Below are 14,368 nucleotides of genomic sequence, written 5' to 3' on the forward strand. Positions count from 1 at the left end.
TTACCAGTGCATGGACAACAGTGGTCAGGCTATCCCAGTCCAGAAACAGCTGAAGCTGTCTTACCAGCCGAAGCTGGTAAAAGGCACTCCTAGCCCCTGGGGTCACCTGGACCTCTAGCGACAAAGATGGATTCTCTTAAAGTTCAATCATTCCCATTGAAGCCTGGATGAGGATTTCAGTGAAAAATCCTCATGTTTCCTGTGGGCACCGTACTCAAATGGAGTTAGTAGGCCTGTTGCTTAAGAATCCTTCTGTCTGAATGTCCCCCCCCCTCCCAAATTTGTAACTCATTTGAGGAGAGCTTTGTGCATACCATGGACTGCAAAAAAGACAAATAATTGGGTGTCAGAACAAATTAAGCCAGAACTGTCACTAGAAGCTAAAATGATGAAACTGAGATTATCTTACTTTGGACACATCATGAGAAGACATGATTCGCTGGAAAAGACCATAATGCTGGGAAAAACAGAAGGGAGTAGAAAAAGAGGAAGGCCAAACAAGAGATGGATTGATTCCCTAAAGGAAGCCACAGACCTGAACTTACAAAATCTGAACAGGGTGGTTCATGACAGATGCTACTGGAGGTTGCTGATTCATAGGGTCGCCATAAGTCGTAATCGACTTGAAGGCACATAGCAACAAAGACCCACACATGAAGATAAGATGGTGCAACATAAACAGAATAGAGAATAGTTGTGGTCAGATGTGTCATGACCCACGTGGGGAGGGTTATGATGATGGCCCTCAGAACCTTATTTTGACCCCTCCTGGGCAGAAGATGCAGCACTGCCATCATCAGAGGACTCAGAGAATGAGTTCCCTGCAATATTTCCATCTCCACAGTCCCTTAGATATCAAAGGCTGCAAAATCAGGTGAGAGCCCTTTAATATGCCAGCCAACTCTGGCAAGGAGGCAAAGCCAACCACTCTCTAGATCAGCCTTCCCCAACCTGGTACCCTCCAGATGTTGTTGGACTCTACCTCCCATCAGTCCCAGCCAGCATGGCCAATGATCTTGGTTGATGAGAGCTGTAGCTCAAAACTTCTGGAGGGCATCAGCTTTGGGAAGGCTACTCTGGGTGTTGTCAGCCTACACAAGGCTTTGGTTGACGCATGCTCCCTGCTGAGACAACACCTCCCTAGAGCGCGAGACAGCTCCACGGTCCTGTCTTTGTCTGCTTTCTGTGCAAGAGAGGCTTGACCTGACTTTGATCTGGACTTTCCCTTCCTTGATCTGTCTTGGTCTGCTGCGACTTGACGCTTGCGTGATATGACCTGGCCTACTTTTAATGGCCTTAGCTTACCTTCACTGGACACTACCAGCTTCCCTTGTGAGCCTCAAATGCCCATAAAATGTCCTGTGTGCATGCATAGGAATGAGGAACACAATGAAAGGATCTTGACAGAGCCTCAGTTGCCCCACACACTTTAAAAATGTAAATGTACTGCCTTCAAGTCGATTCCGACTTATGGCAACCCTATGACTAGGGTTTTCATGAGGCTGAGAGGCAGTGACTGGCCCAAGGTCACCCAGTGAGCTTCATGGCTATGTGGGGGTTCAAAACCTGGTCTCCCAGGTCCTAGTCCAACACTCTAACCATTATGCCACACTGGCACACTTTGGTGAGGGGTTAAAATGAGGGTGGCTAACCCCCAATCTGGGGGCCTGCTGTGCTCCCCAAGCAATTTTTTCCTGCTCCCCCAAGACTCCACCAATATTGGCAGTGGTGGCAAATTAAAAAAACAACACTCAGCTTCAGATTAACTATCTGGTGAGCAAAGAAGGGGGTGATTTGCATTCCTATCTGTGCAGATCCCTGATCAGGGTGAGGCTGTGTGCCTCACAGTGTGCATGTCCTTTACATGGGTGTGCAGGCAAGAGTGCGACCTCCACAAGGTTGGCTGAGGGTAAAAGTCCACCCTTGGATCAAAGAAGGGTAGCCACTCCAGCGTTAAAGAGACCTTTGCCTCTTCTCTTCTGTGCTCGTGCAGGTGAGCAAGTAGCTGAGGTGTATAAATATGGGGGATCCTTTGGATGCAGACTGGTAGTCAAATGGGGATCCCCTGGAAGCCGATATGGACTCTTAGGTTCAGTAGAGGTTGGTGGCTCCAACGTCAGCAGGGCACTGAATCTGCTCTGGGTTTCAGCTTGAACTTTCAAGGACCTGTCCAAGGTGCTGAAAGCACCACACTAATACAGTAGGGCCCCACTCATACGGCGGGTTACGTTCCAGACCACCGCCTAAAAGTGAAACCCACCTAAAAGCGGAACTCCATCACTAAAACGGTGCTCGATGCCTGAAAAACGCTGTAAAAGCGGAACAAGCACCGTACGAGTGGGGCCTTACTCTAATTGAAATCAACTGTATTAGTGGAACACCAAAAAGCAGGCTGCCGAAAATCAGGGCTCTACTGTACTCAGAGTGGATTCACTGCCCCATCGAAGCCGCTAGCCCCCACTGCTTAGGTTACCAGTTTCCAAACCTGTGCTAAGATTTATTTTATTTTATTTTATTTTATTTATTATTTGATTTATATCCCGCCCTTTCTCCCAGCAGCACCCCCGGGCAGCCAAGGTTCCCAGGGAGCTCTCTGAACAGCAAGAGAGGAGACAAAAGGTATAGGCTGGGGGGGGCACCGTGAAGACTTCCCTAACCTCTTTTTTACTGTTGAAGTAATCCATGGTGCTCCTCCAGGATGCCAGGAGAAGCTCAGGTTCCTGAGCAGAACCAGGATGCTCATTTTCTTCCCAAATAGTTGCCATAGCAGAGAGATCTGGAACTAAAAGCACAAGGGAAGAGAGAGAGAACAAGAAATTAATCACTCTCCTAATGGGGACAATGAGTCCTTCAACTAGTAATTAACTAACAGTTCTCACAGTGGCCAAACAGATGCCCGTTATGGGAAGCCTGCAAGCAAGACCTCAGCACAATAGCCCTCTCCCCTCTTGCGGTGTCCAGCGACTGGTATTCAGAAGCATACAGCTTCCAGTTTCAAGTTTATAGCCCATATGTTTGCAGAGATATACTTGGAAAACATACAGACATGTTTTTCACGTGTAGGATTTTTGTGGAAAGATCACTGTGCTGGAGGAGATGATGAAGCAAGGAAGTTCTTATCTAAGGAAGCCCAGACTGAAGGACCAACTTAGACTTGCATCTCCAAGTCTTCCTATGCTCTGTGACAAGAGCTAAGCAACTCTATGGACTTTGGCTGCAGAACTCCAAACGGGAACAACCTACCTTGCAAATGCTGCAAAATGTATTCCTAATATACCCATGAAGTCTTTGAAATCTGGGTTAGCCCAAGATAGGATTAAGCTCTGATCCCATTTTAGGAACATAGGAAACTGCTTCATACCGGGTCAGACCATTGGTCTATCTAGCTCAGTACCTTCTACACATTCAAGGTGCTGGTTTTAACCCATAAAGCCTTACATGGCTTGGGACCACAATACCTGATGGAACGCCTCTCCCATCACGAACCCACCCGTACACTACGCTCAACATCCAAGGCCCTCCTCCGGGTGCCTACTCCAAGGGAAGCTGGGAGGATGGCAACAAGGGAGAGCGCCTTCTCAGTGGTGGCCCCCAAATTATGGAAAGACCTTTTTCGCGAGGTGTGCCTGGCGCCATCACTGTTATCTTTTCAGTGCCAGGTCAAGAGGTAGTGGGCTCTCCGACACTGGAGGCATTCAAGAGGCAGCTGGACAGCCATCTGTCGGGAATGCTTTGATTTGGATTCCTGTACTGAGCAGGGGGTTGGACTTGATGGCCTTATAGGCCCCTTCCAACTCTACTATCTATGATTCTATCATTCTTCTCCCAGGCATTTTAGCATGAGTTTTTTTTAAAAAAATTACACGTATTTTTTAAATTTGTATATTTGTTTTTAATGTTTTTAATTGTTGTAAACTGCCCAGAGAGCTTTGGCTATGGGGTGGTATGTAAATGCAATAAATAAAATACACCAACTAGCAGTGGCTCTCCAGGGTATGGGGCCTCTCCCAGCCCCACCTTGAGATGCTGGGGATTGAACCTGGGACCTTCTGCAAGCTAGGCAGACACTCTACCACTGAGCTACGGCCCTGCATACCTTGGAAGCATTCACAGAACCTGCCACCACTATCTTGCCAGGTCAAAAGCAGACAGGTGAACTGGTCACTAACTTTTGGATCAGCCATGAAATTCCATGCAATTTCAGCTGCTGTGCCCTTGCTTTACCTGAAGTCATGGTTTTACGCCGCCTAGTCTTCTCCTTCTTTCCCTTTCTGTAGATTCTCTTGAGGCATCTGAGGAGCGGCCCACTTTCGTCGGCAACAGAATCTGCCGAGTCATCCTGCATGTCCCCTTGACTCAGCTCCATGCTATTCTGGCTACTGAGAGAAATGTTGGACTCTTCCCATCCCAGGCTAGGTGATTCTCTGAGGATGCCATCTTCATCCTCCCCTAGGTAGCTGCTCAAATCCATTCTACAACTGAAAGAGAAAGAAAGGATGTCTCAGGGCACATTAGCACAAACAAAAGGCAGTTGGATTCTCTTGTTGGAGTTGTTCATTTTGGCAGCATTCACACACAGGCCATTATTATAGTTTAAACACAAGGGTAAGGGAATTTCTCAGATACAAAAATGCACATTGATTTCTTGCCCTCCCACAAGTCCCAGTTATGGATGCAAGGGATGGGGCAGTTATGGGATTCATTTTCATGAGAATCTAATTGTGCTTCCTGACCCCACACAAAAACTAACATCTTTTGAAATTTGCATTTCTCCTAATTTTGCAGGGCAGTTCTCCAACCAAAATATGTGTAAAAAATGTGCATTAGGTGAAAGTGTGCATGAAAATATGTACATTAATGAAAATAACATACAAAAATTGCTTGCAAGAATATGCGCGTTAGGCAAAATTGCTTACAAGAAATGTGTATATTATCAGAAATGCACACTAAAATGCAGGAAAAAAATCAAGATTTTTTTTTAAAATTTCAAGGTGATGTAGAAATATGGCAAAATAAACCTAAGATTGAAAAAATGAAAAACAGAAAGAATCTGAAATGGACAGATTCATCCATCCCTAATAGATGGTGCTGGGGACTAAGGGGGGGGGGAGGGGATCAAGAAGATAAAATAATGATTTTTGCAACTCAGTTGCCTAAAATTTCATCACCAAAAGTTTAGTTCTCAAAAAAAAAAAAAGAGAACCTCCAAATTTAAATGCAACATCTGAAAATGTTCGAAAGTTTAAACATGCTGGCTAGGGCTTAGAGAGCTGTTGTCCAAAATCTGGACAGCACCATTTTGGAGAAGGCAACCACAGAATGTCCTGGGGATTTTTGTTTGGTGAATGTTCAAAGAAGGTTAGCCTGCCCACCCCCTCTGAAGTACAGCTCCAGGGATCCCCGGGGAGCAAAATGACTGCTAAACCAGTGTTAAATCTGTGGAGTAGATGTACTGGGCGAATCCACCCTTTCTAATGAACTGAGATGATGTGCGAAGCCTCTCCTTTCAGAGAAGAGGTTATCAAACAGCTGTATGGATGGAGGCAATGGCAGCCGGTGGTTCCATGTCAGTGGGGCAGTGGAATCTGCTCTGGGTTTTTGTCCGAACTTTCAAGGAGTTGTCCAAGGTGCTGAAGATGGAGATAAGTGTAGCCGGAACTTACTTTCCTGCTAAGAGCAGATTTGGTCTTCTTCCCTTTACCCCAGCCAAGTAGCGACTCAGCCCTCACTAGCAACAATGGCAACTGATGCTGGAGGTCAACTAGATGAGGTCACCCGGGAAACCACATGGCAGAGTTGCTATGGAAACACATAGGTAATAAAGGAAGGGGCCAAGGTGTGTGTTGACCAGGTGAAGTGGTCCCTGGTCTTATTAGGCTTTCGCCAATGTTGAGCTTTGTGGCTGCTGGGACGTTTCAAAGTCCATTTCTGTTTTAATGCTTCTCTCAAAGATGGATTTTCTCAAAGATGGATTATGCCCTGGATCTGGCACCTCTGATCCACGTTTATGGCTGTGGTAGCTAAGCTGTGGCTGGACACCAGCTACCAACATCCCTGACCATTGGCCATACTGGCTGAGGCTGATGGGATTTGGAGTCCAACAGCATTTGGATGGCCACAGGTTAGCAACCCTTGTTTAACAGACTTCCATCCAGCTATGATGTAAAAGAAAGTGGTTTTATGCATGGGAATTCCAGCAAATTCTGGAGCCCACCAATACAGCTATCCCAAAGTTCCAGACCTTCATCTAAAACAAAAGGGTGGTGGAGAAAGCAGCCCTGCCCAGAATTTTTGGTTGGAGTGTATCAATCTGAATGCCAGTCTAGACTAAAAGACAAAGACATCTCCAATGGGATCTCATTTGTTGTTGTTATGTGCCTTCAAGCAGAGCTTGGAAAAGTTAGTTTTTTGAACTACAACTCCTATTCTCCCAATCCAGTGGCCATACTGGCTGGGGCTGATGGGAGTTGTAGTTCAAAAAACTAACTTTTCCAAGCTTTGCCTTCAAAGTGGTTATGACTTATGGTGACCCTATGAATCAGTGACCTCCAAGAGCATCTGTTGTGAACCACCCTGTTCAGATCTTGTAAGTTCAGGTCTGTGGCTTCCTTTATGGAATCAATCCATCTCTTCTTTGGCCTTCCTCTTTTTCTACTTCCTTCTGTTTTTCCCAGCATTATGGTCTTTTCCAGCGAATCATGTCTTCTCATGATGTGTCCAAAGTAGGATAACCTCAGTTTCATCATTTTAGCTTCTAGTGACAGTTTTGGTTTAATTTGTTCTAACACCCAACTATTTGTCTTTTTCGCAGTCCATGGTATGTGCAAAGCTCTCCTCCAACACCACATTTCAAATGAGTGAATTTTTCTCTTATCCACTTTTTTCACTGTCCAACTTTTACATCCATACATAGAGATTGGGAATACCATGGTCTGAATGATCCTGACTTTAGTGTTCAGTGATACATCTTTACATTTGAGGACCTTTTCTAGTTCTCTCACAGCTGCCCTCCCCAGTCCTAGCCTCCTTCTGGTTTCTTGACTATCGTCTCCATTTTGGTTAATGACTGTGCCAAGGTATTGATAATCCTTGACAAGTTCAATGCCCTCGTTGTCAACTTTAAAGTTACATAAATCTTCTGTTGTCATTACTTTAGTCTTCTTGATGTTCAGCTGTAGTCCTGCTTTTGTGCTTTCCTCTTTAACTTTCAGCAGCATTCGTTTCAAATCGTTACTGGTTTCCGCTAGTAGTATGGTTGCATATCTTAAATTATTGCTGGGACTTCCTGGAAGGATTGCTCCGCCTGTGGCTGCCTCTGAGATGAGTCCATAGAGTCTCCCTCCAATTTTCACACCTCCTTCATCTTGGTCCAGTCCCGCTTTCCGTATGATACGTTCTGTGTATAGATTAAACAAATAGGGTGATAAAATACACCCCTGTCTCACACCCTTTCCGATGGGGAATCAACCGGTTTCTCCATATTCTTTCCTTACAGTAGCCTCTTGTCCAGAGTATAGGTTGTGCATCAGGACAATAATTTAAACTCATTTAAACAATGACAAATGGCCCTGATTTGGATTTGAGACCACTATAGGAACAAAGGAAGCTGCCTTATATTGAGTCTGACCATTGGTCCATTTAGCTCAGTATTGTCTACACTGACTGGCAGTGACTCTCCAGGGTTTCAGACAAGGAATCTTCCCAACCGTACCTGGAGATGCTGTTGGAGATTGAGCCTGGGACCTTCTGCATGCAAAGCAGATGCACCACCACTGAGCTATGGCCCTTCCTGTATTATGTTGGGTGAGGAGCCTTAACTCTTCCCCTTGCACCATTTCCCTGGGTGAAATCTGCCCCCCCTGCAACCTCTGATGCTGCTGTGTTCCTCATGGGGCAAACACTATGCAGTTCTCAGCCACATGAATTCTGTGCTCACATTTTGCACTTCGTCTGCACTCCTGGGTAATTGTGACACAGACAGAGATGACAAAGCCGTTGAGAGTAGCCATCAGGTGCTCTGGAGCAAGATGTCATGAACATGCTGATGATACCCAACTCTATTTCTCTGTAACGTCTCAACTGGGAATGGCTGAACTGGGAAAGTCCCTGTGAAAAAGGAGAATTCCATGCTTGGGATCATTATTATTTTATTTATTTATCAGGAATTTATTCATCAGGAAAGGCACTGAAAATAAAATTGTGGATATCATCATGCTGTTATACAAATGCTGTTATTGAAACCTGTGGCGCAACTGCATTTGGAATACTGTGTGCAGGGCTGGTGCCAAAGAGCGGCCAGGTTGGGTCCTGGCTGAGGGCCCCATGGCCTACAGGGTGGGGAATAGTGCTCCCCTTCCGCGATCCTCAACAGGGTCCCTACCGTGGATCGCAGGGACAGAGCTACCCACTCCCCTGCTTGCCCATGCCAGCTCGCTTGCTCGCTGCCCCTCCCGCTTGCTCACTCGCTTACTTGCCCACCCCCTGCTCATTCGCTTGACAGCTTCTCCCGTTTGCTCGCTTGCCCCCCTGCTCACTCACCCCCGCTCGCTCACTCGCCCTTCTGCCTTCTCATTCACCTTCCCATTCTCCCACCCGCTCACCCTCCCACCCCCCGCTCACTCACCCCCCTGCTTGCCCCCCCACCCCTCAGCTCACTTGCCCCTGCTGGCCTGCCCGCTCCCCCCTCTCACCTGCTCCCTCGCTGTCCCTCCCCCCACCCACTTGCTCACTCGCCGTCCTGCCACCCCACCCGCTCGCCACCCCGCCCGCCCTACCCCATCTCCTCGGTAGGTAGGTAGATGGGGCATGTGTGAGTGTGGGTGCCACGGTCCAGGGCAGGCTGGTGCCCAAGGGCCCTAGCATTCCTGGCACCAGCCCTGACTGTGTGTACGGTTCTGGTCACCTCATCTCAAAAAGGATATTGTAGAGCTGGAAAAGGTTCAGAAAAGGGCAACCAGAATGATCAAGGGGACGGAGCGACTCCCCTATGAGGAAAGGTTGCACATTTGGGGCTTTTTAGTTTAGAAAAAAGGCGAGTCAGAGGCAACATGAGCAAAGTGTATAAAATTATGCATGGCATGGAGAAAGTGGACAGAGAAAAGTTTTTCTCCCTCTCACATAACACTAGAACTCGTGGACATCCAATGAAGCTGAATGTTTAAAGATTCAGAACAGGCAAAAGCAGGGGTCACCAACTTTCTTGGGCCCATTGGCACAGTTGCACCCCCCCCCCAACACCCTGCAACCAGGCACAAACCTCATCATATTCTATTGGTTACAACAGAACGCTTCTGTCAAGGCTCATTTTGGCAGGTGGGAGGGGAACCCTCCAGGCACTATGTCCTATGGCTTTAGCAGGAGTCTGGCCAATAGAAATTAAGCTGGGGAAGCATGGAGATAGAGTGATGAGGGCCACATGCACACCACACATCTATTCTACAATTCATACCACTTTAAACAGTCACGACTTCCCCCAAAGAATCCTTGGAAGTGTAGTTTGTGAAGGGTGCTGAGAGTTGTTGAGACCCCTCTTCCCTCACAGAGCTACAATTGCCAGAGTTCTTTGGGAAGACTGAGGGATGGACTGTTAAACCACTCTGAGAATTATAGATCTCTGAGGGGAACGGGGTGTGTGTGTCTCCTAACAGCTCTCAGCATCATAGGGAGGTGGTGGGATCCCCTTCGCTGGATGTCTTCAAGCAGAGGCTGGACAGCTATCTGCGGGAGATGCTCTAGCTGTGGATTTCCTGCTGTGAGCAGGGGGTTGGACTCAATGGCCTACAAGGCCCCTTCCAACTATGATTCTATGATCCTTTGCAGACTACACTTCCCAGGATTCTTTGGGGGAAGCCATGACTGTTTAAAGTGGAATAAATGTATGGTGTGAATGTGCGGGGGGAATACTTTGCCTGCTAAATGTCTGCATGTCTAGCTGCTGCTGAAGGCTCATGAGCAGATTCAAAATAAAAAAGGTGGCAACTCTTAACTCCCAGGGGATGCCTTAATAAGGAATTAGGCTCCTATATGACAATGTCCTCTGCCTATTCACTGGGACTGACTGGGGACAACACCGTGTTCACTCAACCAACTGGGTATTTCTACTGCTGGCATGGAAAGAGGAGGAAAGTTTGTTGGAGCCCCACCCCTTGGGATCCTGGGGATGGTGGTGTCCAACTATGTTTTACTCAAGAGTAGACCCACCGGGTAGTATTCGATGTCAGTCCTACTGTACAACTGAACTGTGGCCCTTCCACATGAGAGGGAACATGGAAAGGTGCCTCATACGGAAGTTAACAGACAGGACTAATTTAGGTGCACTACTTTCAGTGGGTATACTCTGAGTAGGGATGGGGAGAAATTTGATTCATTTTGCATTTCAAGCTGAATTTTATCAAATCCGCACTTTCTAAAACAACATGAGAACTGAAACACAGCCGTCCTTCCAAATGTGCACTTCTAATTTTGTAATGCAGTTCTCCCACCAAACAATGTTTACAGAAATGCATTCATTAGGGGGAAATAAAAATGAATCGATTCATGAAAAAATAACATGCAAAATGCATTATATTAGGAGAAATTGCTTGCAAAAATGCGTACACTAGTAAAAACTCTACACAGGTGGAATGGAGAGACGGAGCTAGGAGCCATCTGTGGACTGATGACACAGCATGATGCAAACAAAAACCAAGTCCCAAATTGCTTTACCACCAAGCTTGGTTCAGGTCAAAAGTATGATCAGCAGGCAGCAGCTTCAGGAAGCGAAGTGTGCGGGCCAAGGAAGGGAATGCTTTGTCAGGGCAGGATTATGAATCTGATGTATTGATAATACTGCAAGATCCAGCAAAGATATCTGCACTGCAAGATCCAGCAAAGCCTTTGCAAATTCTGCAAGCGCTGAGTCTGACCTTGCATTTAGTGAAACCACAGAGAGATTTTCCATTGGACAGCGCCAAGCTGAACGTTGTAGCCAGGGGATGACATCACCAAGAGCCAATCAGAGGGATGGTGCAGAATTCCAAAGCATCTCCCTCCCCTCCCCCATCTTGGTAGCAGGACTTTTGCTACAGACCAGGCTTCCCAACCTGGTGCTCCTCCAGATGTTTTGGAGTGCAACTCCCATCGGCCCCAGCCAGTGCAGCTGGCCATCATTTCCAAATCTGCTTCTCTCTCTCTCTCTCTCTCTCTCTCTTCAGGTCCTCTTCTTCCCACACTCCAAACCTTTGGGGTCAATGGGACAAAAAAGCTCAGCTCCTCTGATCCCAGGTCAGAACGAAAACTTAAGCCAGGCTCCTTCCCTTCTTTTCGCCTGGTTGTGCGCACATGCACACACGCACACACACCTGGGTTTAAGGTTGCACTGGAATTTGGAACGCACACACACACACAGAGCTTTTGGAGAGACTAAAGAAAATATTCAGCCTCCCACGGTATCAGTTCATTGTAACCGGAGAGGTCCGGATACAACATGGCGTATTGGCATTAAATAAGTAATGATCAGACAAAAGGTGTCCTGGAAACCAAAGACACGGATATGTGTGTGCTACATGCCATATGATTCAGCAGCTGGTCTTCTAGAAATCCACCAAGGCCACCTTGCATGACCCCAAGGAGCGAATGCAACAGGACAGGGGCCTGAGCTCAGTGGTGGAGCAACGAGCATGCTTTGCATGTAGACGCTCCCAGCGTTGATTCCTGGCATCCCTGGCATCTCCAGGTAGGGCTGGGAGGGACTCCTGCCTCAAACCCTGGAGAGCTGCTGCCAGTCAGTGAGGACAGTACTGAGTGAGATGGGCTAATGGCTTGACTCAGTATGGCAGCTTCCTGCTTTCCAATGTAAGAACGTAAGAAGAGTCCTGTGACTGAATCCGGCCAAAGGCACACCTAGGCTAGCATCCTGTTTTCGCAGAGTCCAAACAGATGTTTCTGGGAAGCCCACTAGCAGGACCTGAGAGCAACAGCACCTCTCCCCACTTGTGATCCCCAGGAACTGGCATTCAGGGGCATCCTGCCTCTGACAGTGGAAGGAGAGCATAGCAGTCACAGCTAGTATCCACTGATAGCCTTTTCCTCCATGGATTTGTCTAATCCCTGTTAAATCCATCCAAGCTGGTGAAGGAAATGGAAATGGACTGCCTTCGAGTCGATCCCGACTTATGGCTACCCTCTGAATAGGGTGTTCATGGTAAGCGGTACTCAGAGGGGGTTTACCATTGCCTCCCTCTGAGGCTATTATTATTGTTGTTGTTGTTGTTGTTGTCTACCCCGCCTTTTGGACAAAAGGCCCTCAAGGCGGCTTGCAAAAGATAAACAAATATAAAAATACATCAATAAAAACAATACAATTTACAAAAATTGAATAACAAATAACATTATTAAAAAGCAGCAATTACAACTTCCGATAAAAGTACAGTAACAAATCCTCCCCGGCTGGCCAGGGCCTGCTCAGCTGGCCACAGCTGCACAAGCCAGCCCCTGCCTTGTCCGCCACTGCCAGCTGGGGGGCAACTGGGCTCCTTGGGACTGTGCAGCTTGCCCACGGCTGCACAAGTGGCAGGGCACGTCACCCCTGAGCCACTCCCTGTGGGGGTGATCTTTAGCTGGCCCTTGACGCCCAGGAGACACGAGCGGGGATTGGAACTCACAGACTCTGGACTCCCAGCCAAGCTCTCTAAAACTTGTGGGAGTAAATTCCATAGTTTAACTATGCACTGTGTGAAGACATACTTTCTTCACCTAGAAGGAGGAAAAGTTATAAACAAAATCAATCGGGAGGCCTGCTGGATCAGATCAAAGGGCTACCCAGTCCAGTGTTCTGCTTCCATCAGTGGCCACAGCCCTGTACCCAGCCTCCCTTGTTAGGTGGGGCAGCCACATTTCTAGGTGGGGCATTTGGGAGGGAGGTGCATAGCACCAGCCAATCTCCCCGCCCACTCACTGGTGGAGAGGATGTGAGGGCTAGGCCAGGAAAAGGGAAACACAGTGACTTCTCCTTCATGACGAGCGTTGACTTACATAATGGGCTATGTAAAAGTCAAGTCAACAGAGAATTTAGTACGAACACCAGGAATTAAATGACTGGCAATTTCTTTGTATTGTAAGAAAAAAGGATCTTAAGGACACAGTGAACAAGGGATTACCAAAAGTTGTTAACTCCTTCTTTATTTTATTTATTTATTATTTAATTTGTATCCTGCCCTTCCTCTCAGCAGGAGCCCAGGGCAGCAAACAAAGTGCTAAAAACACTTTAAAACATAATAAAAACAGGTCTTAAAATGCATTAAAACAAAACAGTGTTAAAAACATTTTAAAAAACCAACTTTAAAAAAGGGTTAAAAACATTATTAAAAAACATATTAAGCCATTCTAACACAGACACAGACTGGGATAGGTCTCAACTTAAAAGGCTTGTTGAAAGAGGAAAGGCTTGTTCTTGAGGGTCCTTCCTTCTAGTCTTGCTTCTGACTTTTAGATTTCCCTTCCTTTTGGACAATCAAGGGAAAACTTTTTAATTGGTTGCTATATAAAGGACTAAGCAATTGGAAACTAATTGTGGAAAGCAATTGTATATTTTTTTCCTGGTTGCTGGGTTGATTTTTCAGTCCAGAAACCCCAAAAAGGCTTCACGCTGAGCTGCACATATTGGGAAAATAAAAAATTAGTCCTGAGTTATAGCCTAGATGATCAGCCAGCCAACTAACTGTAGTGTGCACAACAGTGTTTCTGTTCCTCTAGGCTGTTTTCATGCTTTGCCACCAAATACTTAAGAAAAAGAAGAAACAATAGCCACTATGACTGTCAGTATAGTGAGTGCTTTAAAAGAATAAAAGGTAATTTAGAGTAGATATTTTTTCAGATTACTTTAACTTTTCTCTTTATTACACCCTTTAACTATAAGTGCCCAGTCCTGCTCTACTTATCATAATAAATACAGAATAAATAAACTCTTACTCCGTACTGCACGCAAACATGGGAACATGGGCAGCTGCCTTAATAGTGAGTCAGACCATTGGTTCATCTAGGTCACTGCTGTCTACACTGACTGGCAGTGGCTTGCTGGGGTTTCAGGCAGGAGTCTCTCCCAGCGCTACCTGGAGATGCCACAGATTGAACTTGGGACCTTCTGCATATGGGGCGGATGCTCTACCACTGTGCTATGGCCCTTCTCCAAATATGCTTCTTTATTGCTAGCTGGGTAGAGAACACAACTGAAACTGAAAAACAGAGCAGAGGAAAGTCCAAGTGGTGGAGTCTCTCTAGCCCATAATGAAAATGGAAATGAACTGCCTTCAAGTCGATTCTAACTTATGGTGACCCTACACCGATGCAACACTGATGAGACAGCAGTGTGAGACTTCCACTAGATTGCCCT

This window comes from Rhineura floridana, chromosome 5, assembly GCF_030035675.1.
Source record: "Rhineura floridana isolate rRhiFlo1 chromosome 5, rRhiFlo1.hap2, whole genome shotgun sequence".
Taxonomy (NCBI): domain Eukaryota; kingdom Metazoa; phylum Chordata; class Lepidosauria; order Squamata; family Rhineuridae; genus Rhineura; species Rhineura floridana.